The sequence below is a fragment of the Lepidothrix coronata genome, unplaced genomic scaffold, assembly GCF_001604755.1.
Source record: "Lepidothrix coronata isolate B3197 unplaced genomic scaffold, Lepidothrix_coronata-1.0 Scaffold53, whole genome shotgun sequence".
In the NCBI taxonomy this organism is placed as follows: Eukaryota; Metazoa; Chordata; class Aves; order Passeriformes; family Pipridae; genus Lepidothrix; species Lepidothrix coronata.
In genome coordinates, this window is record NW_016690233.1 from 2,759,379 (window position 1) to 2,785,267 (window position 25,889).

At 39.0% G+C, this 25,889-nt stretch overlaps 1 protein-coding gene across 1 annotated transcript in view; it reads left to right on the forward strand.

Annotated features, from left to right (window-relative positions):
- The first annotated feature begins 6,608 nt into the window (after positions 1–6,608).
- TRPC6 (transient receptor potential cation channel subfamily C member 6) overlaps positions 6,609–25,889 on the forward strand; it is an 80,411-nt gene continuing 61,130 nt past the window's right edge. The window contains exon 1 of the mRNA XM_017816078.1: positions 6,609–6,681. The gene's annotated coding sequence lies outside the window, so the exon portion shown is untranslated. The remainder of the gene's footprint in view (positions 6,682–25,889) is intronic.

Sequence of the window (25,889 nt, forward strand, 5' to 3'; positions counted from 1 at the left end):
CCATTTCCTTGGAAACTTGCAAGACATTTTCCACTCGACTCTATCTAGTTTTGACTTCAAATGTCCTCCTACTCACTTGTAACAGAGTATCTTATTATCTGTAATGGGAAAGAGGTTTGATGACTAGCTGTGTGCTTTGTCTTTGAGCAATAAGCCTCAAACTGGGTTGAAAACACAGTATTTATTCAAAACCCACAAAACTGTGTGCAATGAAACTGAACTGGATTTAATGACAATATCTCAATTGCACTGACTTGCACAGTGTAGATAGAGTATAAGTGGGTGTTAGTGCATTTCAAAATTGTAAAATTAATTGACAATAATTAATAACACCATGTAAACCAAGATAAATGTAGCATGACAGATCTTGTGTGAAGGTGCATAGAGAACAATTGTATGTTTCTGACAGTGAAAAAGGATAATGGCTGAGTGGATCCTGTAAAGTGTGTGTGTGTACACATGTGTAAGAATCCCTAGCAGTCCAGCAATAATGATGCTCCCAGAAATCTATGTCTCCCCACAAACTAGTCTTGAATATAAATGTCCATGTAGGAATATCACTAAATTCATTCTTTCTCATTGCAGACCCTACTTCTCTCCCCTCTCTCTTACAATTCAAAAATCCTTCAGTATCTCTGGCCCCTGAACATCCCAGGATCTTCTTAGCCAAGTCATTTTGGACAACTTTTGAGCGTGTTCCTACTGTTTCTGTGATACAGTCCTAGTGTTCTCATCTGGCTCACTAGTCAGCTGAGCTCAACTCCTCTTCAAGCTCTCCTTTACAGAAAAAAGGCCCATCTGTAATTTTTGATAGTGATTAAAATTGGCACATCAGTTTCATAAATGTATCCAGGAAAAGGAATACAGGTATGACAGCCAAACCATAAAATCGTAGAATGGTTTGTGTTGGAAAGGTACTTAAAAGATAATCTAGTTCCAGCCCCCTCCATGGGCAGGGACACCTTACACCAGATCAGGATGTTCAGAGCCCCATCCAACCTCCAGGAATAGGGCATCCACAGCTTTTCTGGGCAACCTGTTCCAGTGCCTCACCATTCTCATAGTGAAGAATTTCTTCCAAATATGTAATCTGAACATGAAACAGCATGTTGGATCATGGCCAGAAGAGGCTATACAAGGGAAGAATTTTAGAAATAGGGGATGTTTCTAGGTTGGCACAACAGCATTCTATCCTAATTCACATTTAGACAAAAACTAATCACAGAAATTAGCTGTGATTAGCATTAGTAGTTGACAATGGTTATTCGATTTTTGTTATGAAGAGAACTAATAAAAAGTAGAATGGTTCGATTTTCGGGCTTTCTAAAAGCAAGCCTTGAGTTCTGTACTACGCAGTAGGAAACAATTCCATCAGGCAGGTTACACATCTTTCACACTTCCAAGAAAACAACATTCCATTGCTGTATAGCACTGCTCTTTTCTTTCGAAATGAGGCTCACATCCACAGCAGAGACACTGCTTAGCTGTGGCACAATTATGCTGACTTGCACCCTTCCTATTTTATTCAACAGTGGTTTTGACAGTATTCCCAATGCAGAATAGAAAACCAGGAAACTGTGACTGTGGCAGTGCTGTAGTACCTTTGTTAGTACACTCTAATCTGCTTACGTAACAAGACTTTGGTTAAATATGAGCAACCAAACATCATTCCATGAATCCTTGAAAGTTTCCCTGAAAGTACAGGTTATTGTGTCCACTTCCTTTTGTTCCTGAACAGGTTTAGGTTAGTCTGCAAGTGAAAAATACAGGTGCACGTATATATATTGTACTATATAGAGATAACCTTTCTGTAAGTTATTCAGTGAGACTGAATCATGGTACTGTGCTATTCTGCATGGCTTCTTTTGCAGCTTTCATTGCCATGGTACCCAAGTGACTTCTAGTAGTACATTAAGCAATGTGCCTGTCACTCATCAAGAGAGTTCACTTCATCTCTCCTCCTTTCCCTTGTACAGGGAATAGGAGCTTTCAGCTTTTCTTTTTAATCTTTCTGAGTGAAATATCTCAGTCACTAGACTTGACTGAGTGAATGATGATGGAACAGTTTGTAACTTGCTGTCTGTAATGAAACCAATTAAACCAACTCTAAACTACACTTCCATTTCACACTGAATGCATCAGTTCTTCTTATCTGAGAAGACAGATGTATTTTCAGATTATGTACTAAAAAAGGTTCACAGAAGGGAGATAATAAGCAGGTAAAAGTTGCAATTTTTGTATCATCAGTCAGGGTTATATATTTTTTACTTCAAAAGAATGAAAGGTTAACACATGTACAAGTCAGATAAAACTCAGTGGTGGGTTGACCCTGACTGGATGCCAGATGCCCACCAAAGATATTCTATCACCTCCCTCCTCAGCTGGAAATGGGAGGCAAATATAAGGAAAGGCTTACATGTCAAGACAAGGACAGGGAGAAATCATTCACCAATTACCATTACAGGCAAAAGAAACTCACCTTGAGGAAAATTAATTTAATTTTTTACCAATCAAGTCAAAGTAGGATAATGAGAAATAAAATTTAAATCTTAAAACACCTTCCCTGCAGTGGCACAGGGGGACAGGTAATGGGAGTAGCGATCAGTTAATCATATGTTGTGCTGCTCCTTCCTCCTCAGGAAGAGGACTCATCACAGTCTTCCCTTGCTCCAGTGTAGGTACCTCCCATGAGGCGCAGTGCATCAGGAACAGGTTGATTCAGCATGAGTCCCCTTCATGGTCTCAAGTCCTGCCAGCAAAGATGCTTCAGCGTGAGCTCCTCTTTCCCCAGGGCCACAGGTCCTGCCAGGACCCTGCTCCAGTGTGGGCTTCCCATGGGGTCACAGCCCCCTTTGGGCACCCACCTGCTCTGGCACATGATCCTCCAGGGGCTGTAGGTGGATCTCTGCTCCACTGTGTGCCTCCGTGGCCTTCAGGGGCACAGCTGCCTCACCATGAGCTGCACCATGGGCTGCAGGGAAATCTCTGCTCCAGAGCCTGGAGCACCTCCTCCCCCTCCTTCTACACTGACCTTGGTGTCTGCAGGGCTGTTCCTCTCACATATTCTCACTCCTCTCTCTGCCTGCAGTTGCTCTTGTGCAGTAATTTTCTCCTCTTCTTAAATCTGTTATCCCAGAGGAGCTACCACCATTGCTGATGGGCTCAGCATTGACCAGTGGTGGGTCTGTCTCGGAGCTGGCTGGCATTGGCTCTATCATACATGGGGGAGGCTTCTGGAAGCTTCTCACAGAATCCATCCCTACAGCCTCCCTCATCCCACTACCAAATAACACACAAACTATGGGAAATACTGCCATGAAGATCTGATAACTTTTTCCAGAACAGCAATTTCATTGTAATTCAATTTGCAGTTTAAATGTCTAATAAAACACTGCATAAATATCAATAATGGCTAATTCATTAAAAACAGCATATGTTCCTCTTTGCAACAGAAATACCAATGCATTAGCAAAGCTAGAGTAATATATAAATTTCATTTTGGTGTTGGAAAGGCCTGCAAGAAAGGTAATGAATAGTTAAAGTAGTACGCTAATAAGTCTTCTTTCTCGTTTCTCACAGAAGGAAAGGACCACTCCTTGCTTCTTCATCTAAGCATCTTGGCATCACAAGTAATTCTCTTTAACCTCACTAGCTTTCAGATAGTTACAGAATAGAATCATCATCCCTAGACTATTACTCAAAAAAGGAAATAGATGCAAGTTCACTCCTCTGCCCTGGAACCATTCCAAAACAAAGGAATCAAAAGGACTGTAAGTACAACAGGACACACCACCTTTAGCCAGGGTTCCCATCATCTTGTGACTCAGACATCAGAAGATCTGTTCTTATCTGACCTCTAGTAGAAGTATATCCCACTCCTACAGTGCCGCATATTTTTACCCGTAAACAGAAAATGGAGACTAGAGAATTGCTACAGTATGTTGAAAGAGAACTTTTAAAAATATAAATCAGGTTGAAAAGATCCAGAATTTCAGCTTAGCTTTTCTCTTTCAAAGGTGCTGAACATTTTATGTTCCTATGACTTGGTCTACCCAATGTTTCTGAAAAATCACACAGCTGTGTCATCACTGCAAGTTATGAGTGTGGCTTCAGAATTTGTGAAAAGTTTGGGACCTACGAGAAAGTAAGAGTACCTCTTGGAATACCAGAACTTATGAAGCTGAAATAAGAATGAAGACTAAGGAAGGCTGCAACTGAGAAAATGAGAAATGTCACCTGGAAGCTGAGAGAGATGCACAACTATCGTGGGGAAGATGGGAAATAATACTAGGGGCACTCAAACAGTAAGCACAAGATTGAAGGAAGCAGCAAAATAAATAGAGAAAGCGTCTATGAAGGCTCTGAAATTAAAGGTAGGATGGTATTAGCTTTAAGAATGAAGAAAATATTCCAGAGGGGAGCAAAAGAAGAACAGAGGGAGGGGGATAAAAAGGTGGCTGGAAGAAAAGATTTGAAACATCAGTCTAATATCAAATAGACTAGTTGACATGAAAGGGAGAAATAAAAAAAACCTTCAAATATTTTGGGAATATAGAAAAAAACATTAAGTGGAGAAGCACTGTATCTTCATAACAGAGTAGAACAAGTGAAATTAAATGGTTATGCAAAAGAGCAGTGGAATACATTAAAATTCCTCCCATCACAAAATATTCTGTTACTGGCAAACAATTTTCTTACAATAAAAATGTGAGATATTATCAACAACATATTTCTCAAATGCAAAGTCTGCACATAACTTTGTAATATCTGTTTTTATAGTAATATGAAATAAGAATCAGCATGAGAACTATAAAATACACGTGGTATCATTGGTACTAAACCTCCTATTTAAAACAAAATATTCTTTAACAGAAAAAAATTATTTGCAAAGAAAGGAAGATTTCTAAAACTCATTAGAGAGTGATTTTAAGAGCCATAACTAGGAGGACAGAAGAAATTTCAGAAATTTGACTGCAGGTATTTCTAAACCTCCTCTAAAGACCACATAAATGAGCTGTGGATCTCTTTATACACCTTCTCCTCTTGAAGTTCAGTAGGTGAAACGAGTCTCAGAGGCTCAGGCACTTGTTAAAACCATGGTCTGGCAAGGGCTGGTGGAGAGTACAGGCAATGTACGCCTGCTTTGCAAATGACTGTACTGGGGTTAGCCCAGTTCTTTTCTCAACACATCACCAAATCAGGGGAAGGTGTGCATGCCTAAAGAGTATAGAGCTGTGTGCTGTTCCAACACAAACACTGACAAGAATTTCAATATGTGAACATAGCCAGGAATGAGGGAGCACTTTTATTTAGATGCACTAATTTTTTAACTGTACATTTACATCATTTAACTCTAAATATTCCCTTATGAAATAGCAAGTATTATGTTTAATGTGAAAGATGCCTATGTCATGTTATCTCTTCAGTGCCTTACATTGTTTCCTAGTAAAGTTGTAATTATATTTCAAGTATTACAATGTATCTAAGTAAAATATCATCGAACAAAGTGCTACCAGTGAAACAGAATTGAGAAATACAAGTGGACCGAGTTTTGCTAAAGGTTATTACTGCAAAACTATTGGGTTTGGGTTGGTTTTTTTACTATGATATGTGATATTTTGCCCCTGCACTTAACTGAAATTATTAGAGGTGATTCAAAACTGGTTCTTCACTGAAACAAGTGAACAGCACTTGTAAAAGGATGTTTCAGAGAGCCTGAAAAGGAAATGGAATTTGCAGGGAAATATTTCAATTTCTAGGGAAGACTTAAAATTGCAGATTTTCTGCGTTTGCTGGATTAGCATTAATTTTCACTTACGCTCTTCCTAGACCACTTACACCAGAGCAACAGCACAGAGCAGGCTGAATTGCCAAGCCACAATAAAGTCGAGAGCTCTGCTCCCCAGCCGCGGGAGCCACTGTCGGTCGCTCTGCCGGTCCTGCCGAATTCCCAAGGGAGGTTTCGGTGGGATTCATTGTAGACCACCGCGGGCCGTGCTGTAGGAGAGCGGCGGGAGGTTGGCATTGTCCCCGCCGACACGTTCAGTGGGACATGACCCCTCTCTGGGGCAGCGCTCCTGTGCTGGGCTGCCCAGGGGTCTGCGCCGTGCGGTCGCAGGTGAGGCGGTGTCACGGCCAGCTCCGCTGTGCCGAGGCGCTGCGGGCCCGGCCGTCACCGCCGTGCGGGGCAGGGGCGGCCGGGAGCCGGCGGGGGCGGCGCGGAAGGGGCACCGAGCGCCCCAGGGGAGGCGAGCGGAGCCCGCCGCCCTCCCACCTCCCGCCCCTTCCCGCCGGCCGGGGACAGCCGCGCCAGCTGATGCGCCGCAAACTTTCCTGCTCCCGCTCCGAGCTGCGCCTCGCCTCCGGCGCGGCGGGCGGCACCGGCTGCCCGTGACCCCTCGGCGCCGGGGCACGCAGGGAGCGGCCCCGCCGCGCTGCCAGCCCGCCTGGGGGACGCGGAGCTCCGAGGGGACACCCGAGCCGCGGTCCCGTGCGGCGGCGGCTGCCCGGGGGAGCAGCGCCTCGGCCGCGGGACAACATGAGCCAGGCGCAGCCCTATGGCCCGCGGAAGAGCAGCTCCCCGGCGCCCGGGACCCGGCGGAACGACAGCCAGGACTACCTGCTGCTGGATGCGGAGCCCTGCGAGGAGAGTGCCCTGCCGCCCTACGCCTTCTACCCCGTGTGAGTCCCGCCGGCCGGAGCCGGGGATCCCTCCCTTTCTCCCTGCTCTGGCGCGGAGCTCTGAGCTGCCTCCCGCGGAAAGGGGGGAGGCGGCGGCGGGATAGGTGGTGGCCGGCGGGGGGCACGGCGTGGGGCTGGGGCTGAGCCCACGGCAGGGACCCATCATCTTCCCTTGCCCTCTCCGGAGGACGAGCGGGGTGTTTGTGTTTGGGAAAGGCGGAGGAGCAGCGTTGGCACCGCCGTGCCCAGCTGGCACCTGTGTCCTCCTCTGCGCAGCCCGTGGTGCCTGCCCCGCTGTAAGGGATGCGAAGGGTGGCTTGGGTTCAGCTGTGGAGAGTGGGGTGAGAGACGTCGGTTGTACATAAACCCAGTAGATACCGTCAGTTTTAATATAATTACAGAAATTTTACCTCCTGCAATCGGTTGCTCTCACTGAGAGAGTGCACATTGCAAGCATATGCATAAACCTGTCCTCCTTTCATTACTGCATTTCGTCAAAGTCATATAGCCTCACATAATTTCATTATACGAGTTTTGGCGGGTGAGTTTTGCCAAGTAGTTATCATTTAAAGCAAGGTATAACAACATATGCAATAAAGCTAAATTACATAAGCATAAATTACAAAGGTTCCACGAACCACAACTTTTTAACATCCAGGTCGCTTAATGTTCAGTGTTGATAGTGTCCTTCTGGTTATGTGTGGTTAGCATGACTTCTGTAATTACCAATTGTTAATGCCTCTGAGGAGAAGCTATCCCACAGAGGGGGAAAATGGATATTAAGTAGTGTAAGATGAGTCCTAAAATCTCAGATGATTACCAGAAGATGTGTACTTTCCTTTGTACAAATTGTATTTTGTTGCTTAACTGGTAAATTTCTATTATCAGTCTTTCCTAATATTTGCTGCTTTATCTTTGAGCAACTTACCAACCACTTGCCAACTACCTGGGTATAGGCAAGGAATAAAAGCAATGAAACTGGGAACAGTCACAGTGTTTGAATATTTATAAACTCAGCTAAGAACAAGGAGAGTTTTCAGAATTCGCTGCTGTTATTGCTATTCCTAAGTGTCTTTGTGGATCACTAATTCACTATGCTCATGTAGCTATAACAGTATACATTATGGCACATCGGACTTAAACCTCATCTCAAAATATATGAACACATGTGTTTAATGAATCCTTTCAGAAGAAAAAAACTTTTGATGGTTAGTTCAGAGATTGGTTCTCACCAGTAGACTTCAGCTTTGAACTAATATGGCAATTCTGAAGTTCATTTGCCATTTACTCATTCAGAATGGTTGTGCAGCTGTGAAAGGGTAGATCTCGCATATATGTTTCAAAGCTTCTCTTAAAAAAAAAAAATCCACAAGTCTGTGGGGTGCTGCTGTCTTAACTTCAGGAGTATAAGGTCTTGGTCCAGCACACTCCCAGCGTGGAGCTTGCCTCTCATCATCTCACAGTGGCCAAAAGGAAAGCCTGCATCCCAATCAAGTTGCTCTATGGAACAAGGGTAGCACTAAACACAGGAATTTGTCTCCAATTATGTCATGTCAGGGCCCTAATGACTGCTTCTGTTGTACAGGTAAGTCCAGTACCCTGGAGTCCCTCACAGCTAGAAGATGTTTCTGTCAGTCTTTGAGAGAATAGACAGAAGCTACCTGATATGCATAGAGGGTGTAAATTGAGAAATGTGCCCCTTCTCAAATTTATATAATCACTACTTAAAGGGTGCTTTAGTAGGCAGTGCTTTTTTTTGCATGCATGTTAGGTGTGGGAAGCTGTCCTTTGGGGTTTCTCTGGATATGGAAAAGAACCACTTCACATACATCCATAGACAATGCCTACATATGGCCACTGCCAGGACTTCCTTGGCTGGCAGGGATGAATGCAGTGAGTAAATAGGCTCCTCCAGGATACAATGATTACCAAGCACAGTTTCTGAATTTTCCTGCCTAAATTCCACCTCCATCACATTTGAGGTACATTTTGCAGATCTGTCTTTTCAACCAGAAGACATTAATTTTGTTAGTGGCCTTCATAAGGCCGAACATATAATCAGATGGGCAATGTTTAGGATATAATTTTTTTTACTCTTTATCATTTACATTCAGTAATAACACTTTTATCTACTTTTTTAAAAAATCCTCAAATTACCAGTATTTCCTGATACTATTATGGTGATTAATGCAGAGTACAGCTGATGTCCAAAAAAAGCTGAGTTGTACCTCCTTTTAAACATTGCTGAGAGGGTAACATGCTTACTGGTATAATAGTAATATGGCATGTGACTATTGCTTGAAAAGTAGTTTGATACTAAGGAATAGTTTTTCTCAAGTGGTGATTTAGTGCTAATGCTGACTGGGTGTGTTGTTTGTAGAATATATTTTTCATATGTTGTTTTGTGACTGCTGTTAAGTGATAGAGTGGCTGGATAATAATTAACATCCAAACCATTTATAGAGAACCATTTCTGGTGGTTTTAGCTCTTCTTTCTGGAGAACAGTTCTATTGTGTCCAAGGTAGCTGCTACCTTTGTTGTAAACAAGACTTCAAGACTGTACCTTGACCTCATCAGCTGTGCCAAGTAGGGTCACACTGTCTTGTAGCAATGGATAGAAGGTTTTTACCTTTATTTGTGGTATGGTGCAAAACAAAATTCTAATGGGATTTTGTGCTGAAAAATCTTGCTTTTCTTTTGAATTCAGAACCTTTGATAAGAAAACGACAATTTGAGCAATCTGTAGAATTCTTTTTAAGAATTTAATAATTATGTGTTATAAATTATATACAAGAAATACTTTCTTCCTAATAGTCCTCTTCCATCTTGTCATCAAGTCTTGCCACTTATGTGTCAAAAAACATATTGCAACCTATATGTCAGAAGATTGACTCCTGAAATGCAAAAATGTGGATATGTTGGTTTTTTCCCTCTTGTGCAAGTATTTCATTGGCAAAGAACCCCATTTTAAGTTTTAAAATAGAATGGAAAGTACACTTTAAGGTCTAACTCCAAATCCTAGTGCTGATGTGCAATGGGATTTGAAAGTGATAGCACTTGTATGTAAACTTCCCCACTGAACAAATGTTATTGAAGAACAGATTGTTAGTGTATTAAGCTAGTGAGAAGACACTAATTCAGTCAGACATCTGCTTATATTGCTTATTTATACTTTAAAGTATTTTGTATTGCAAAAAATAAATGTTTTCTTATACATGTGAGGAGGGATAATTGTGTATTAAAATGTCAGTTGTAAAGTAAATGAGGCACACAAATTATCAGATGAAAACAGGGGAAGAAAGGTTCTGTTGTGCATAACTGTCTTGAGGCATAGATTATTCCTTAGCATTTGTGGTTTTCTGATCAAGTGTTTCTTGGCATTATCAAACCTAGTACATTTAAGACCCATTCTTTGTTAAATAATGTTTTACGATTTCTTTTCTGCCTGCAATATAACAGTGTTTGCTATTGACAACATAATTTTTATCTCTAGTCTCAACTGTCTTGCTTGAAATGACCTGTAAAATTATCTTCCAGAATCTTCATTAGACATAATCTCTTCAGGGAGTACTGTACAATGTGGCAGCTGTGTTTCAGATTGCCAGTCTCTTTGCTGAGATGTTATGTCTTCTGAAAATATGCTGTACTAGTTTTGTTGAGATCAAAAACGTAAAAGAGTTGATATGGAGGGGGGTCATTTCCTTTTATGGCCTAGTGTATGGAACACCTTCCTATGACTGAGGATGATTTAGGATGGATCTACATAGTAGTGGGCACTGGAAAAAAAATATCATGTCTGAATCTCTCATATTCTGAGTGACTGAATGTAGTCCCTGAGGTCTTGAGTAAAAGAACAACACCATTATTTCCAAGGCCCAGACAATGCAGCCTTTAGTTTGCTTTGCATATCCTGCCAGTATTAAGAGAATGCTTCACTTTCAACGTTAAGCATATCTTTATTTCAGTTAGGTTTTTTTCCCCACATATGTTAATTTCTGGCGAAGGCTTGTGGAATTTCTTGGGTTTGGTTGTTAGGCACTTTTGTGTTCACTATGTACACTCACTAATTTAACAGTGAACCTCTTTGGTCAGCTATAATATGTGAACAGTTTCCTATGCTAATACTTCATAATCAATTTTGCTTGAGCCACTGCAATATATCTGTAAGTTTATTTATACCCTAGCTCTTACATAGTTACCAAACAAATGAAAGTCACCTCCCTGTGGGACCTAATTTTATAAAACTGGAAGATTTCCATGAAAATATAACTCATTTTTTAAGTTTACGTGAGGAAGGTGGGGTAGTGATTAAGAAATGTGTGGGATGTATATGGGATACTTTTCACTGTAACAAGCATGCTCTTTGTCAAACACTCTCCCAGCAGTATTTGCCACCACACTCTCCCAGCAGTATTTGCCACCACAGAAGCTGAAGGTTGTAATAACTGGCTACTTGAAGAATTCCTGCCAACTATTGGTATCCCCAAATAAAGGCAACTTGGCGTGGTGGGTCTGCGTCATCAAGCTGTGTTAGACTTTCTAGCTTTGTAAACATGAACAAAAGAAAATTTTGGCAGTTAAACTGTATTCATGAAATTCTTTATAACTTGGTTTCATATTTCAAGCTGTGATGCAGTCCAGGCAATGACATAGCAAAAAGCTTCAAACTTAAAGTGCATGCAATGAGTCTTACATACATGTTTGTGCACATACTTGTGAGTGTAGCCACTTGCACACAGGGTCTACTCAATGGGAGGCTTAAAGGATTTGCGTTGATAAGCAGTATTTTAATGTAAGTTTTGTTAATTAAATGTTGGCAAAAAGCTTAATGGTAATTAAATGACATGCAGTTTTCTACAGAATGGATTAACATTTCTGTCTTGCAGTAGCATGGTTATTATTTGTTTATCACTGACAAATACACAAGCAAGTATACTATTTTTAGTGAAATAAGTTGTGGAGTATAATGTGAAGATGACTGAATGAAATCTGGGTTTATTTTTTATATTTGTTTCTATACAACTATAGTTTTTCATACTATTAGTACAATTGTCAGCATGGCTCTATTGTATCCCTCCAACCCAATATGTTTAAATAAATATTTGTCAGTATTGGGGGTGGGGGGGAAGCAGGCTTTGACACTAGGAAAGAAATGTGAGATTTACTACAAGAGCCCTGAGTAAATGAAATATCAAGTATTGTCATTTTTAGGTGTGTTCTCAAAGCTATGTGGGAAGCGTGGATAACTTGTTCTCTGCAAGAGTTGAATGTAGCTTCCTTTTATTTGAAAAAAAGTTACTGATCTGAACAAAATGCCAGTGTTGTAGATATGGATTTGCTGAATGAAAACTTCATTGTGGACGAGCCACCTTTTTAATGTGGAATTGTAGTGATGAAATAAAAAGTGAAAAATAGTAGTAGTAATAATAGTAAAAGTAAATCATGACGAAGCAGTGCGACGCCCACCTCTTTGCTCAAACATTACTTCAGTAGTGCTCTTAGTCATAATACTGTTATTAATTAAAAACAAAATGAACCTTGCCCACTACCAGCTCAGAATAACATGACCAGAGTTCTTTTTTGTCCTTAGAACTTGATTAAATACTGGTTTTGATGTCAGTATTTACCTTATTGAAGAGATTAAAGAACTGAGGATATTTTAAAAAATATTTAGAATTTGTGAGGCCTTACTATGCAGGTAGAAAGAAGGATCATAAACCAAAAGATCATGGTTGATGCACAGAAAACAGAATACAGACCAGAAGGTCTGGTGCTGCTGCAGCACTAACAATTTTGCAGAATATTCAGTCCAGAGGGTTTTTATGAAACTCTGTGCTTTGTTACAAAATCATAGTCACAGAATGGTTTGAGTTGGAAGGGACCTTAAAGATCATTTAGTTCCAACCTGTCTTCCACCCACTAGATCAGGTTGCACAGGGCCCAGCCAGGTTGACCTGATATACTTCCAGGGATGAGGCATCCACAACTTCTCTAGCCAGCTTGTTCCAGTGCCTCACTACCCTCTGAGTAAAGAATTTCTTCCTAACAGCTAATCTAAAATCTCTCCTGTTTTAGTTTAGAGCCATTCCCTCTTGTCCTATCTGCATGTGTAAAAAACCATGTGCACTTGTTTTCATAAACCCCCTTTAAGTACTGGAAGGTCTCAATGAGGTCTCCCTGGAGCTGCCTCTTCTTCAGGCTCAACAACCCTAACTCTCAGTCTCTGTTCATAGCAGAGGTGCTTCGGCCTGCTGATCATTTTTGTGGCCTCCTCTGGACCTGCTCTAACAGGTCCAAGTCATTCTTGTGCTGAGGACTCCAGACCTGGGTGCAGCATCTGCTGGCCACGCAAATTTTGAAAAAAACAGTGGATTTCTTACAAGTGGCACCTCATATTTTTTGATTTAAGTCCTGGTCTATTGACGGTCCTGGGAGTTATGCTAGATGGCCCAGGCTTTCAGCAGGTTCAAATTACAAACTGACTCAGTTGTAAGTGACCCCCAGCAGCAGCAGCCCCTCCTGACCTTGTGCACAGATAGGTGTTGTAACAGATCTGCGCTCAACCCAGTGTGGTACACCAATAGATGTGCACATGACAGGTTGAAGTTCCTGAGCTGCACAGAGGACCTCATATATTTCCAATCAGGGCAAACTGCTATACAGTTGAATTGTTATTTTGAAGAGAGAGAATCTTGATTTCCCTATAACACATAGGGACCCACCACATGCAAGAAGGCAGTGTCTGACTTGGAGCTGCAGAGTAACTAGCCTGAGACCAAGGAGTCATTGGAAAGGCTTGGCAACCACAACTGTCTTGTTTTCTCCTCAAATGTATTTTTAAGCTGATCAGCTTAACTAGCAAATAGGTATGTGCCCAGTAGACTGAAGGGGTGGACTACTGAGCTGGTCTGTTGCCTCCTGTTGTCTGCTGTCAACACTGGTGTTAGTTTAGATGGACACTTGGTTGTGCTGATTTTCCTCCTGGCCCAGTCTGGGTTTATCCTGTTGCATTTCTGATTTACATTTTCTTTCTCTTCAGTAAGATATTTGACTGTGGTCTACATGTTTCAGCTTTTCTAGTCATGATTTTTCTCCCCTTATTTAGAATGGATAGCCAAGTCATACTGGTAAACTTTGCTAGTCCTACTCTATGTGCATACGTCTTAGGCCTGCCAAGTGGTAATAACCCAATACTTGGAGCTCTTTTCACACAGTCCAGCTGTCAGCTTTCCAGCTGCTCCGTGTTTGGCAGCAGAGAGCAGTTCTTACAACAGCAATGCTTTAAATCATGGATTGTGTCAGCCAAACACCTCTACAGCACCTGGCACATCACAGGAGAACTTAACATCAGTACCACCAGCGTGAATCTAGGAAATAGTTTTAACTGAAGTGCAGCTTGTGGGAGGATACTTTTGAAACTGGCATCATGAAACTTTGAAGGTCAGTGCCATTGAGGCACGAGCTGTGAATGACACAATTAGCATTTCTGTGCTAATTGTGGTGTGAGAAAGTGCCTTCCCTTCCCTATGTGCCCATGCCCTAGTGACATGTAGCAGAAGTCCACTCACGAGTGAGGGCTTGTGTTGAGGACAGTGTCTGATATGTCTGATCACTTAGCAGTGGGCTCCTGCATCTGTCCCACATGGAACAGCAGAGCTTGAGAGAGAAATGCGTTTTAACTTGCAAGTCCCACCACACAGATAGCTTAGTGCCATGGATAATCCAGGTCTTAGTTAAAAAAATGGATTTTAGGTTTTTTTCTAAGCATTTGCAGTATGTGCCAATGTTTGCAGTCATGAGTTTCTAACCATATTTAGTGATTTATTTGAGATCAGAACCCTTGTATTGATGATTTTTTTTTTCTTGGTAATTATTTCAGAAAACATAGTAAACTTCTATAAGTTTACTAGCTAACTGTTTTTCAAGACTGAAGACTATAAACCAAATTTCCCTCTGTTTTGCAATGCAATTTTTGATTTTCTATACTAGTTTAATTTCACTCTGTTAATTTTTAGTTTTATGTTTTACCTCCTTAAGCAAATCTAAAATTACTTTTGATTTTCAAGTGTTTTAAAATTTTTCCTAATAAAATATCACATGTACTAGACATTTCTAATTTACTATCTGCACTTGCTAAGTTTTTTGGGTTATACATGAGTTGAAAATATATTTATTTTTTTTCTTTCTGGATTTATTAATTTGTAGTTAATTCGAGTAGAACTACAATGATGCAAGTATATTAAGTACAGAAGGGTTTTGAAATGGTAATTGAAAGGTTAAGAGCTTTATTAGGAGACACGAAGGAGAGGAGTTTTAAAAAGTTAATATGAATATATATTATACTAGTGGTGCTTATTCAAAGAGAAATCCTGTGCTCTGGGAACTCTCAAGCCCCGAAGGATGAATCTGTATGCTCATGGATCTGCCTGCACCCTGTCCACTGCCTGTGTTTTGCTTTCCTCTGTCCTGTAGGAGCACATAGACTAGGGTGGTCGCTCAGAGGATTCAGGCTATCCATAGGATCATCTTGCTCCACTGGTGAGTGAATTACCTAATTAGCTTGACAAATCAGATGCAGAGGACAGGCTAGGGGAAGGCAGGAATGACTCTTTCTCTCCTTAGGTCCTCTATTCCTCTCCCTTTAAGAACAAGTTTCCTATTGATTTCTCAATAGTTTTTGAAGACTGCTGCTCTTGTACTTTTCTCAAGTGAGTGTTTGAATCCTACTTTTCCCCATGCAATACATGATTTTGCTTTCCTCTCTCTCCTTAAGTGTAGAAATCTGAGCTAAAAAATGCAACCAAAGAGCAGTAGTGCTTACAAAACTTAACTAATATGACTTATTTTCAAGTAGTGGGCATGGATGAAACTTTTCAAGGATACTAGGTGCTTTCTATGGCTTTATGTTGCTGTTCTCACCTCAGGATCTTAAAAATTAAAACACAACATCAAAATCTCTAGAAATCTTGGGCTGTAATCTGTATAACTGTTCAAGTCCTTTGGATGTTGGTGAGGCTGAGAGTTTCTAACAGCCTCTTGCTCCACTTAGCCAGGGAAGGCTAAGGAGTTACAGCAACATGGCAGATATGGTGGAGTAAGAATAGCAGTATCTTGAACTGACATCTAAGCAACAAATAAAACTACCAAAAATTAGGAGGGGAGAGGGACTTATGTTTGTGAAGATACAGTCTGTATTATTTGAAAGATTTTGTAGGGCACTGCTAACAAAAAAGCCAGCAATAGCAGTATTTCCAGAAGGTCTGCAGAATGAATGCTGCACATGGTACAAAGCTATAGAAGTTAATGTTCTTCATGTTTCTTCAGAAAGGAATTTTAGAGGTTTAAATCATTTAGCTCATCTGATGTGAGCGCATAGGTTGGTAAACAGCAAATGATGTGATAGTGAAATTTCATCACTGCTTTGTATAATAAAATACAATACCTAACCAGTTGACATATAAAATATACACTGGGATTTCTTACCCCACAGCCCCTTCCACCCCAGAATTAACATCAGCATTTAATGCCTAACAGGAAGAAAAACTTAAAAAATAATCTAGGCAGAGATTTACAAAGACAGCAAGGCTAATGCCTCTTGTCCTACAAAGCTGTCTGAGGATCTTTCATGACCTCATAGGTTTCTATGTTACTGATTTTACATCAAATCTAACAAACAGCAAAAATTACACTAGTTATCAGTGAGAGCACTAATAATACCTTAAAGGTAAGGAGTTTCCTTTGTGGATTATCTGGTTTCATGCAGGATTTGTGACATGACTCCATGCATGAATGAAGAAGATGCTGCTGGCAGCACTGCTGGGTGGGTGTGTGCCTTTTTCAACCTCTGTCCATGACAAGTGTTCTTACTCCCTACATACAGGTATTGATCTCTCCAGAGGGTCAGAAAAGGCATGGAGGTACATGTCAAGAAGAAGGGGAAATAGAGACACACACTGCAGGAGGTTCAGGAGGTTATGGTGCAATTCCTGTCTGTATTTCCTTTTCATTGAAACTTGAGTGGTGGATAGGAGGGATGGTGCATGTCCAGGTTTCACCCCAAGGACAGCATGCATGCATGTGTGCAGGAAGATGCAGGAACTTAGGAGCACTTCTGTTATTGGTGATGTATGCTCCTGATTGCTTCATATTCCTAAGTTCACAAGTTCCTGATTTCATGAGTTTGAACTTCTAGATCAGGTTCTGGGTATTCCATATTGTGGATAAAGCATACTAGGATTGATAGAAACTCTACATCCATCCATGATTTGTTTTCAAATCCTTTACATTTTAGTAAAAATGTCAGGAACTTTACAATTTTCTTTTGCTTTTGATTTAGTCACAGTATTTGGGGTTGGAAAGTAGAAATCTTGCTGGTGCCTGCCTTTAACGCAGAAGTGGTCTTCAGACTTTTAGTTAAAGATTGCTGTTCATGAGGCAGGAGTGGCAGAAAATGTAGGAGATGCCAAGAGATTTGTCTGAAAAATAACATCCAGCCTGACCTTGTGGTCTGGGCTGCTTCTCTATTACACGAAAGGGATAAGCCCTGAAGGGGCTTGGGAGATCCGTCAGGTCTCTTTCAGGACTAGGTGAATCATACAGGTGAATAAAATATTGTGGAAGGAGTGTTGATGAATGGCAAATCTATATCGCTCAACATCCAGATGCTCTGGTGCTAACTTCAGTGGAATTCATGTCCATATGCCTGTGGAGAATGCTATCCTCAGTCTTCATATCCTTGAATGTATATTTTGTCCTATCTTTCACTGTTTCTGTTGTAGTGTAACTCAATGACTGATAAGTTATATAAGGAAGATGATCTATTTAAGGACTATGAAAATAAGAAATATACAGTGAAAATCAGCATGTATTTATTTGATCAAGGCTAAATTCTGACAGACACGTATTTATTTTCTGACCTTTGACTACTGAACTATACAACATTTGGACTTACATTTTTTTTTGAGAGAAGAGAGTTAAGAGGAATACTTTGTGTTAATCATGAAATCTTCTGTACTGCATTAGCAAGCAAAGGCAGGAAGAAGAATGTGATATAAATGTAGACCTGAATGGCTTTATCATTTGACAAAAGTAATTTTGTTTCTAATTTAAATTAAAATTTGAGACAAACAATGCATAGTTTTCCATTTTTACTAAAAGCTTTACTTACAATTTGCAAAAGTATTGGATCTGATTTTTTGGAAAGAAATAAATCATAATGGTAGATTCCATAAACCTCACAAAATATTTTGTAAACTTTTGAATATTCTTTCCTGATTTTCCAGTTGGTTGTGAACAATAAAGTAATATCATCAATGGTGATGTAATTTCATGTCAAAATAGAATTTCGTACAATTAAGGCTGTTTCCTAATATTCTGTGATGTCGGATTGCATTCTCTCATCTTGAGTTCCACACATGGCTTGTTGACATCATCTTTCATTAATTTAATGTTTCTGCAGTCTGCATGCAGGCTAGTACAAGTTGAAGTTGAGAATGTACCTCAGCTGTAAGCAAGATTTTGCTCTACAATTATTTAAAATTTTAAAACATTAACTGTATAAAATTTGCATTAAGTTTGCATAGAAAGCAAGAACATTTTCTGTTCAGGAATGAATAAAAATCTTAATTTTCAATGTCTTGGTGACCTGTCTGTTCATACAAAATTATTTTCTTCCATTAATAAATTATTTACATATAAACAGATTTCTGTTTTTTTCAAGGTGGCTAGTGACTGTCTGTGGAGTTTAAGGAAGGATCCTACCCATTACTAATCAGAGGGGTAGCATAATGTTTTTTCCTCAGGCCTGAAAGACAGCAAAGCTAAGAGTCACATTTAGAGACATGAGGGCTGTTTTGGGAAATCAGAATTACATGACAGATGCAGCCGCAAAGTGTCTTTTCTGAGTGAGATGTAATTTCTGAATAATTTCTATATCTGGAATAGTTCTTTTGAATCTATCAATATTATACTGGAAGAGGGCAAATGTTTCCCCAAATATGAATTTCCAGCCAGACAGCCCCTGGGCAGTGGTACAGTACAGCTGACTGCTCTTTATGGTAAGAAATATGGAACAAGATTTGTAGTGCTGAATGTTGCCAGAAAATTCAAGTGCGCCCATCTTTGGAAGCTCACATCCAGACACAGAAGGAGTTCTGCTGCTTGAAGGGGTGTGGGATGATTCTTTTGGTGTGTAATGCAAGTCTGGGATCCTGCCTCTGTATCTGCTGGGGTTGTAGTGCTCTGCTGTGTGATGACAGCAAGCGGTCAAGATCATTGAAACTTTATCATCGCATTATATGCCTGTTTGTACTAGGTAAACATATTTTTTTGTAATGCTCATTGGGCCTTTTCTCATGTTGCTGTACTTAAAACATTTTTCCTGAACAGAGGCAATGGGTCATTAGTGGAATGTACTCACAAGTATCACTGTCTTGCCTGAAGATTGGATCACTTTACCTCTTGCTCTGCTTGGTAATCCCTGAGACCAAGACTGAGATAGATGGTAGAAAAAAACAAGAAAGCATCTATTGGTGTTCTGTATTCTTGAAAATACCAGTTCTGAGTTCTGAGATGTAAGAGGTAGTAAATATCAAATTATGACTCCTTGATACTTACAAAAAAAAAGGCAGAGTGCTAAAAATGCTTTAACTAGAAGGGATGTTTAAAGTGAATTTAGAAAGTTAGGGACCTACAAAATAAGAATGCTGGTTTTTCTGCCTGTCTCCCAGTCATCAAGCAACAGTTTACTAAAAATTCAAGGTAATTTCCAGAAAAAGCAAAGCCATGTGAAGCTGCTGCTGTATATTCTTATGCACTGGAGCTGGATGTCACAGAGTGGGGGAGAGAGGCAGTGAAACTAATTTCATGACACATTTCATATGCAGCATCTAGAGAAATGATATGTTGACTAGACTAACTGTATATCCCAGAATATTACTGCTGCATAAGAGCATGATTCTCTGTTCTTCACACTTCTGCACTTACTGCTGCTCCAGAGAGTACACAATGTAACACTTACAAGAGGATCATGAGGAAAAAAAAAACTTCTAAGTAAACAAAAATTTTAAGTAAAACTCTGAAAGTGCATGTTTTATCTTCCACTCCCCCCCCTTCTGTTACCTTATAGGCTTGGCAAAGCAGAACAATTTCATTTTTCTGATAGAGAATATATATGTGAAGGCTGTGTTCCCATTTCCCAGCTCCTATGTAAAAATGAAAGCTGATTAAGTTCGAATTTCAGTTCACATAAAATGCTATTGGTTTTGTATCTGTTTTCATGGTTAAAAAAATTAGTATTTCAATTTTTTTTTCCAGATAAGTCTTGACAGTGTTATTCTCAGAAGTATTCACCTTCTACTTTTTGATCAAAATTGTTTCATTATGTCTGAAGTAAGAATGTTTACATTTGGCTTGTTGAAGCCACCATAAATCATACATGAGTCAATTCAGTGTTAACTGCTTTTGAATTCCCCCTCGGATGTTGTATAGAGGACAGTCTCAGCTCTCAGCCGAACTCTTTCCCTCAATGTGTACGTGACTCGACTCCTTTGGCAGTCAGCAGTATTCAGGGTGTATCTGCTTGTTTGTGTTCGGCTGATGATGTTCTCTCAAGAGACCAGCTCAGGCCAAGCAATTGTGACCAAAACTACAATTCTGTCTCCTTTCAGTAGGAAAATATAGCTAATTGTACTGTGGAGTTGATGCAAAGGTGTGCGTTTCATTTGGAGTTACAAAACAACCATATGAATGCTTTCTTCTCTACACCATGAAATTTTTAGATTCAAGTAACAGAGCTTCCCCTTCTCTGCTTCATTTTAATGTATTTGATTAAAATCTGATAAGTGAAGTTAGACAGTCAGACAAGCAAGAAGGATTCCACATGAAAGTTTTTGATGTTCAGAACCTGTATTCACCACCAGATAAATGAAAAGGCCACTTTGATTATAATTTTTTTTCCTGGTTTAGTGTATTTCTCCAGCAGAAAAGTTTCCTTCCATCCCAAAGAACTACTATTGGATGGGTCTTAACTCTGCTAGTGTACATGCAATTTTATGCTAAAAAATGCTGTGCATTGTTATTCTGCTTTGGTTCACTGAATTCTCTGGATGTTAGAATCATCATTCTTTATCACTTAACACTGTAACTAAAAAGGTTTTAATTAAATTATAGTTCTTCTCTGAAGTATGTTGGAAAACCGTATAATTTGCTAGTAAGTAGAACTATGTGAAAATTGGTTTTGGTTGGTATTTACCTTGCATTTGAATGTCAGTGCTCCTAAATCTGTGCTTATGTGTCAGTTTGAATAAATACCCCTTAGGAAGATTTCTCATGTCTATATTTCACCGCAGGGAATTATTTAGTGGTAAGGTATATTTGTGGGGTATCAAAGACCAAGTTGCAAGACCTGTTTCAACTCAGGAAGAACAGAAATCTCTATCTACAACTGCTACCTGCCAGAAAAATATCAGCAAGTCGGAACCATTCTTCTGCCTGTTTCTTATGTTTTTTTTTCTTGAAGATAAGGGTCTCAAGGTTTTCTCTGTATATTCTGAAACTTTATTTTTCCCCTGTGAAAGTAAACCCCTTGATTTCATTTTAGCTATAATAACAGTCTTAGTCAAGTAATTGTAAAAGACTCTCTGTGTTCTATTATTATTACCTAACTGGAGAGCAACAACAGCTAATGATATTGTCACATATGCTAACTAGCTCATGGATTTCTGCTATTCTGTGGGATCAGAGGTAACAGGGTGGTCAGTGGAGGCCAGGGCTTTATAATCTCTGTTGGGTGGGGGGGGGGTGGAGAAGATTCTTTAAATTTTACAAATGTCACAGGAAAATATTCTGCAATTATGAAGTAGCAGTAACTGTTAAAGGTCTCATTTTATGTCTCTGATCTATCAAATCAGATCATATCTCTCTTTTACATTGTACCATGTAATGGAATCACCATTACATGTCAGGTCTGAGAAAGGCAAATGATCTTTTTCCAATGGAATTATGTGAGCGACTTGCCACCAATTCTGTTTTCACTAAAAGTGTCACTGAGGTCATGATACCAAGTATTTTATTTGTGCATAGCAGGGAACAATAAACATAATTGTTTCTTTATTCTTATAAAGGAATTAATTTTTAATAACAGTAATTACAAATATTAGAAGTAAACCAAAGTAATTCCTTTTTTTAGATTGTTTTGCCTTTTATGTATGCACACATTGAAATGCTAAGCTCTTCTACAGGAGCTCTTCTTTATCCTGAAGTAATATTGTGCCAATTTATTTGGAATTTGTGTGTGTGTGCGCATGTGTAGAAAGTATATTTTTTTCGAACCACTTTGCAACAGATAGTGCAGAAATAACTCCACTCCCTCCTTTTTTTCATGGAATTTTTAACTCTTCTTAGTTTTCTTCTGAGTCACAGCATTTATATTCTTTTTGTTGAATACTGTTTTGTTTTTTAGCAGTTTTAAGGTAAATTTTATCATATTGCATGGATTCTTCCATTTACTTAGCAATACATCATCACATTTACATAATGAAAATGACTTTTTTCTAACACAGATGCAGGAAGAGTATATATAGGCACATTTCATTATTTCCCCCACAAACAGAGGAGGAAAAAAAAATGATCTCTTGTACATGAATGGTGTTTATTGTGCAAATCTTTATTCTAACTAAGAAGGAAAAATTTGTTTAAATCTAGAGTTCTCTTTGAAGTTGTTAAAAAACAGAGTTGGTAGTTAGCGCCAGCATTTCATCATTGGTTGAGTTACAAATGCAGTTTTTCAGTGAAATTTTAATTTTGTAGAAATACGTGGTTAGACCAAGATTCATATTAGGTGATGGATACATTTCATTGTGCTACAGAGTATAATGAATGAACAAATGGATACACGTTAAGTTCTTGAATCAGTCAAATATGACTGCTAGAATAGTCTTACCCATTACCTTTTTTCAGTTGTATTTGATGTATTATTGCATATCTATGTTACGGGAAACACAATTATCTCTAGGTTAATTACTATATTGAGTATAGTTATGTTCTCTGCTGCTTTTTTTGCAAAGCAGAGACAACATACTGTTTGTTCTTCCTCAGGTGCTGAGCAGAAAATGTACATGCTGCTTCTGCGGAAGGGAGTTCTCTGTCACTAGACCTTAATCATTCATCCAATTCCAATAGGTTTTCCTGTTGCTCTTTTCAGACCTTTAAAAGACCCTTAGTGCTTTTTCCTGTTCTCTGAGTAGTCCTGAGGTTGTCAGGTGTCATTTTCCTAATCGGTTGTTTACATGGCTTTCATTTCATATCCAGTCCCTTTTATCCACAATTACATCCACTCATAACTTGCCATATTATTCTAGTTCTCCTTCAGTCATGAGGCATGTATTCAGCATTGATGGTCTATGATGTTAATATCCATATTTTTCTCCCATCCTTATTTTATTGGCAGTTTTCTTCAGTTCAGAGCCTTCACCCATGACAGGTAGAGAGAAGTGAGAGATGTACAAAAAAGAATAGCTTGAAAGATATATTTATAAAAAAGAATGTGATCTGAAATTAAAAAAAAAGGCTCTGAATAATATTTCAGCATGAAAAGCTCTGAATTTGGGGACTATACCTAGGAATTGATGTTATTTGATAAGATCTTAGGGTTGTTATATTTCATATCTGCAGTTCTCAGTTTCTCAGATTTCAGCTACATTTGGTGTTAATAGTCAGATTCTCAAGAAATAAATAGAGACTGAATAGATCTGAGGATAAAAGAAATACTCAGTTTTTGGCTACAACCCAGAAGCTGACAAATCTGATTAAAGCATAATTTATTCTTATGTTGGAGTGCTAGTTCAGTGGTGACTGGAAAGCATGTTGATCTGCAATATGCCTGTTACAGGCTCACTGGTTTTTGTTGTACACTATAGGGTTTGTGGATAAACCATGTAGATGTATTTCCTCTCATTCAATTAACCATTTTTTCATTTTTTTCCCCACTCTTTTCTATCTTCACTTCCACTGCATTTGAAAATAGATGGCATTAAATGGAATTTAAGGAAATTACACTTTGTCATTAAATGGTCAAGGCAGTGAGAGATTAGCAGAGCTCTTGTCAACGCCAGGACAAGCTTGTGTTATCCTGTTAATATAATTTCATGTTCCTCCTCATATGCTGAAGAGTTCTGTGAGTAGATGGTGGCTGGACCTTACATGGTATGAGTTGTGTAAAGGCAGTCAGGAGTTTCTTCTCCTTCCCCATCACATGGCATCACTGAGGGGCCTTGCAGCTTCTGAGCTCAGGAAATGCATGGCACTGCTGGCAGAATACCCTTCAGCAGAGAGGGACAGGGAGAAGATAAGAGCATGTCTCTCATAAAAAATGTGGCCAAGGTAGCCAGCCTTGTGGGATGTAGAATAAGAAGTATTTTCCACCTTTTAGATACACAACTCTTTTATTTGGGTAAGTTTTTAACCAGGAATGCATGAAAGAATTGTTGTTAGTAGTTTAAAAATGAGTGGACTACAAGGTACTTGATAACTATTAGTTTGTTTTGACAAATGTGATTCTACGAACTTAAGTCAGTTCTGTAAGCTTTTGAATTCATCTGTACAGAAAAGGTGTAGGGAGCAGTGTAAGTAATATGAAAATGTAAATTATTTAAGCGTACCAATAAATGTGTATTCAACCTTAAGACCCCTCCAATTCAGAAAGCACTTGACCTTGTGATTGTCTTAATGTTTTTAATGGAACTAAGGTGAAAGAACAGTTTCTTTTATGAACTTAGAATTTAGTAACAGTAAAGGAAAGAGAAAGAACCCATCCTGATCTTTTACTACTCTCATGCTTCTACAATATTTTTTCTGGTTTCAGATGTGTAGTATATTCATTATACAGACCTTAAACAAAAACATAGCTTTAAATATATTAAAACAATTAATTTAATTTTCCTATTGTGTATATTATATCACATTCCTGAACATGATTCCAGAATTCAGTGCTTCTAAAATATTATAATTATGCTGATTTTTTTAATGATTTTTTACATTTAGAAGCAGTAAATTAAGTTTTCTATAGTATTTATTTGCACATTAATGAAAATATGAATTAGAAATTTTGAAAGACGTAAAAATCTAGTTCCAGCATTTAATATTAGTGAACAGTATTCATATGATTTGATAGAAGGATGGGTAGCCATGGCAGTAGTACACATATATTGAGCTAACCCGTTTCTGTATGTGGATTTTATAAAGCATGTTATAAGGCTTTAATGCACTTGTCAGTTTTGGAGATTTAAGGGTTAAAATATGAGTTGATTTGTGTAAATAGAGATTGACAGTTGATTTAGCATAGATGAGCAGTAGGACTTTTATCTGCTCAGAGGTTTTATTGATTGTAAAATACTAGAATGAGAATTAATTTGACACTGATGCTTTCTTTTTACTACCTGAGATGATTCAAACATGTCAGCACTGAGTAGTGGAGAATCACAATGTTTCCTGCCTAGTTGAAGAACAAGAAATTGATAATAAGGACTGTTGATTACAGGAAAATAAAATCATCCACTGGAGTAATTTCAAAGAGCAAATGGGAGTATTTAAGCACTAAGAAGCAAACCAAGATATATCTGAGAAAGTCTCTAAAAACACGGTGTATCTTGGCAGTAGTCAAGTTGTTGAAGTATCTACTTCAGCTGTTCTTACAGATGACAGTGGAAATGGGAACACCAGCACTGTAGTTTTATAGCCTTGAAACTTGTGTTTTATAGAGAAGTAAGTTTCATTTTAACTTAGCCATCTCACATCTCTGCAGTTTGTTTATTGCAGGTAAACTGGATTTGACTGAGTATTGCTGTATTTATGCAACACTTCATTTTTAGTTATAAAAATTGTGATATTTTTTCTGCACTTCTCCAGATATTTAGTAGTTGACTTTTTCTTTTGCAGGCTGTGTGAATTCTCAATTACCTGGATGACTTACATTCTTACTGATTAAACTGCCTTTTGTTTGTGTGTTGTGAGGGATGTTGTGTTTTGATTTGAGAATCTTAACAATTTGCATTTTTAGTAGTTAAGTATGACTGGATGATTTCTAATTTGCAAAACTACAAAAAAATAACTTAGTGTTATCCACTTTCTTTGATGAGAGTTCAGGCCTCTTTATGGTTATCTTTAGAGTTCCTGTCAATTTATAGAAACAATTCTGTAGGATAATGGTACA